Below are 4,376 nucleotides of genomic sequence, written 5' to 3'. Positions count from 1 at the left end.
AAAAAAAAAAAGAAAGAAGAAAGAATAATTTTAAAAGTAGGATACAATCATAACTTTTATACATGTATAAAATTCACACATGTCAAAGATTTTATATAGTTTTTTAATTAATGAGGGAAGCAGTAACATGCTACAATTGATTTATAGGAGAATTAAAAATATCTCATATATAATAAGCAATGAGGAAACAAATGTATAAACAAACGCAAAAGGCATTGGTGTGAGGCAGCCAATAGTGAAGGTGGCTACATGGGTCACCGTGGGGACAGGGCTGTTTCTGGGGAGGCTATGATGGGGTAACAGGTGCATGACAGTGGGAGTTACTCTCAGCACAAGAATGTACAGCAAAGGCAAGAGTAACAGCAGCATTAACCCATGTGACAGCCACACCTTGATGAAGTTAGCACTTTACATATATGAAAATCTGCTCCATGTAGGAGTTCAGAAATCACCCAGAACATTTTTATCAGAGATAAGATGCGGGAAAAAAATCACATTGGGAGAACCACCAGGATTTTTACATTACTGGTGTTGGGTATTTTGGGATCTCTACTCTGCAGCTCCAGAGACAAGGGAAACATGTGAACACTCAAATGAAACAAAAAACATCCATGATTTTCCTTTTATGTCACCTCGGTACCCTGGAGGTCCAAGGTTCCCATTGAGGATACCTAAACAGGCACTTAGAAGTATCCTAGGAAGTCAGCCATTACTCCCCAGTGGAATCCAACTTGACAACAAGGACATTTAAGTATGGGTGGGCCAATTCCTCCAAGAGGAATGGTGTCCGGAGGGCCACAGTCTGACCCTTGGTTGTCAGTACAGAATGATGAAGGAGAAATGAGATGCCCAGTGAATACTTTAGGTGGCTCTGGAATGCCTAGAATGAACATGGGTCTGGAGGGTAGCAGATCTTGGCCAAACCCAACAAATGCCAATTCAGTACCATACCCCTCAACATCTCCTGGGAATTACATGGGCTCTCCAGGAGGTGAGGACCACAGGAACACCCGTCGTGTCTAGTCTAGCAGATTTAACCAACTCTGGAAATATGAATGAATGCAGTATGTCCTAGACCTAACAGACCTAATTTTCCAGTGGGACCAGGGTCAGATGGTCCCATGGATGGATTGGGAAGAATGGAGTCACATCACATGAATGGCTTTTAAGCTCAGGAAATATGGACAGTGTTTCTAAAAATTCTTCTGATAAAATGAGCCTGAGTAATCAACTGGGCTCAGGGATGATGGCAAAATTTGGGAAAATTTTTAAAATCTTTTTCAGAGAGTTACTCCCCTTTCATAACAGTGAGTGTGTGATTCATTACCAAGTCCCCTCATGTAAACCACAGTGAGCCAGCCCATCACAGAATTACCACAAAGGAAAATGATTCACCACAGCGTATATTTAAACAAAGGAATCAGTCTGGGTGCGGTGGCTCATACCTGTAATCCCAGCACCTTGGGAGGCCAAGGTGGGTGAATCACTTGAGGTCAGGAGTTTGATACCAGCCTGGCAAACATGGCAAAATCCCATCTCTACTAAAAATATAAAAGTTAGCCAGGCGTTGTGGCACATGCCTGTAATGCCAGCTACTCGGGAGGCTGAGGCAGGAGAATTGCTTGAACCCAGGAGGCAGAGGTTGCAATGAGCACAGATCACACCACTGCATTCCAGCCTGGGCAAAAGAGTGAGAATCCATCTCAAAAAAATAAAATTAAATTAAAATTAAAAAAAAAACACAAGGACTCTCAATCATACCAAACCAACCTTTTGATTTCTCGTCCTCTCCCCTGTTATGTGAAGAAAGCAGGTCCAAACATAATACTCTGTCATCCCAGCAGTTTGAAAGGCTGAGGTGGGAGGATTACTTGAGCCCAGGAGTTCAAGACCAGCCTGGGCAAAAAAGTGAGATCCTGTCTAGTACCTGCTAGTCAGGAGGCTGAAGCATGAAAATTGCTTGAACTGGAAGGCAGAGATTGCAGTGAGCCAAGATCGCACCACTTGCACTCCAGCCTTGGTGACAGAGTGAGACTCTGTCCCCGACCCCAAAAGAAAAGAAAAGAAAAAATACAAAGTGGCATATTAAAGTTGCCCTAAACTGAACTGCAAATAATTATGTTTGTATGTATATGTGTGGGAAGAAGAATGTACTGTATCTATGTGTATTACATGGACATATGCACAAACATGCATTGACCCTCAGGACATTGTAAAATATTATTACCTAACATCTTAGGTAGAAATAAGTAGGGATATTTATTCCATCCTTGTATTCACGTTAACATTTTAATTACTAAAAGTTGCTTCTGCATCTTCCCTGAAGTATTTTGTGCTATATATATCCCTGTTTTATGCAAGTTCGTTCATTCTTTCTTTCTTTCTTTCCTTTCCTTCTTCCTTCCTTCCTTCCTTCCTTCCTTCCTTCCTTCCTTCCTTCCTTCCTTCCTTCCTTTCCTTCTTTCTTCTTTCTTTCTTTCTTTTTTTGACAGAGTCTCGCTGTCACCCAGGCTGGAGTGCAGTGGTACCATCTTGGCTCACTGCAAACTCCGCCTCCCAGGTTCACGCCATTCTCCTGCCTCAGCCTCCCCAGTAGCTGGCATTGCAGGTGCCCACCAAGTGGTTGGCATTTTTTTTTAAAAGACTCAAGCTCAGATACATTTACATTATTGTGCCATCAACACCACTCATCTCTAGAACTTTTTTCATCTTTCTCAACTGAAACTCTGTACTCATAAAACAATAACTCCCTTTTCCCTCTTCCCCAACCCTTGGCAGACATTCTGTCTCCTTGAATTTCACTACTCTAGGTGATACGGGAGCAGGGCAGGGAAGTGCTGGGTAGAGAAGGCAAGTCTGAAAGAGTTTGATAGCACACGCCCACTTGGACTTCGGGAGTCACAGACACCCATCCCTAGATGCTGCCATGGGGCCTGAGCCCAAAAGCCCTCACCTGGGCCTCTGCACCTGCCTGTCTGGATGCTCCTACTAGGGGTATGAGCTACGGGACTACCAAAAAGGCAAGCCACACCCCCGTCACACATCCTGCGAGGGGAATCAGGGAACTCTTCCGTTTCACAGGTACCTCATCCAGGTAGAATCATATCATATTTGTTCTTTTGTCACTGGCTTATTTTACTTAGTATTGAGTAAAACGGTAAAGTTTGTTAGGTTTATTTTATCACAATAAAAAAAGGCTCAAGAAACAACCTTCTTTATGAAATAGGAGTAAAATGTCATGAGGGGAAAATTAAGCAATAGGCCATAATTAAATAAAAGCCAACAGGATAGAGGATAGGTAGAATAAGAAAGAATTGCAAATAGATTCCAAAATAGAAAAGGTCATTATATTTGGTACTGGGAATTGGCAATGACTTCTTGTACATAATACCAAAGGTACAGACAACAAAAGAGAAAAACAGACAAATTGGAGTTCCTGAAAGTTTAAAATTTTGTGCATCAAAAGATACTATCAACAGAGTAAAAAAGCAACCCCACAGAATGGGAGAGAACATTTGGAAATCACATATCTAATAAGGGATTAATATTTAGAATATATAGAGAATTTTTATAATTCAACCAAAAGCAACCTGACTGAAAAATGGGACAAGGACTTAAAAAGACATTTCTCCAAAGAAGATATACAAATGGCCAATAAGCATGTGAAAAGATTCTCAACATCATTAATCATTGGAAAAATGCAAATCAAAACTACAATTAAAGTCTCACACCCACTAAAATGGCGATGATCCAAAACAAAAAACAAACACAAACACCAACGCAGAAAACAACAAGTTTTGGTGAGAATATAGAGTCACTGGAACCCTGGTGCACTGCTGCTAGAATTATAAAACAACACAGTCACTGTAGAAAACTCTATGGTGGTTCCTCGAAGTTTAAAAAAAGGATTGCCATATATCTAGCAGCTCTCTGTACATGAAAGAACAGAAAGCAGGATCTTAAAGAGGTATCTGTACCCCAACACTCACAACATTATTCACAGTAATTCAAATGTGTAACCTACTCAAGTGTCCATCAATGGATGAATGGATAAGCAAATTGGGGAATATACATGTGTATCAGTCCGTTCTCATGCTGCTAACAAAGACATACCCAAAACTGGGTAATTTATACAGGAAAGAGGTTTAATTGACTCACAGTTCAGCATGGGTGGAGAGGCCTCAGGAAACTTCCAATCATGGCGAAAGGGGAAGCAAACATGTCCTTCTTCACATGGCAGCAGCAAGAAGTGTCTAGCAAAAGGGAGACAAGCCTGTTATAAAACCACCAGATCTCATGAGAACTCACTCACTATCACAAGAACAGCAGCATGGGGCTAATTGCCCCCAGGATTCAATTCCCTCCCACCAGGTCCC

General features: G+C 41.4%; 1 pseudogene across 1 annotated transcript; it reads left to right on the top strand.

Moving 5' to 3' along the window:
* The first annotated feature begins 279 nt into the window (after positions 1–279).
* LOC105517664 lies at positions 280–1,319 on the top strand (annotated as a pseudogene). The gene has a single exon (XR_001002699.1). The product of XR_001002699.1 is annotated as a single-stranded DNA-binding protein 2 pseudogene (transcript).
* The last annotated feature ends 3,057 nt before the right edge of the window (positions 1,320–4,376 follow it).

This window comes from Colobus angolensis, unplaced genomic scaffold (assembly GCF_000951035.1).
Source record: "Colobus angolensis palliatus isolate OR3802 unplaced genomic scaffold, Cang.pa_1.0 Scaffold304, whole genome shotgun sequence".
Classification (NCBI taxonomy): domain Eukaryota; kingdom Metazoa; phylum Chordata; class Mammalia; order Primates; family Cercopithecidae; genus Colobus; species Colobus angolensis.
The sequence above is the reverse complement of the archived record's forward strand: the minus strand, read 5'-3'. Positions and strand labels throughout refer to the sequence as shown.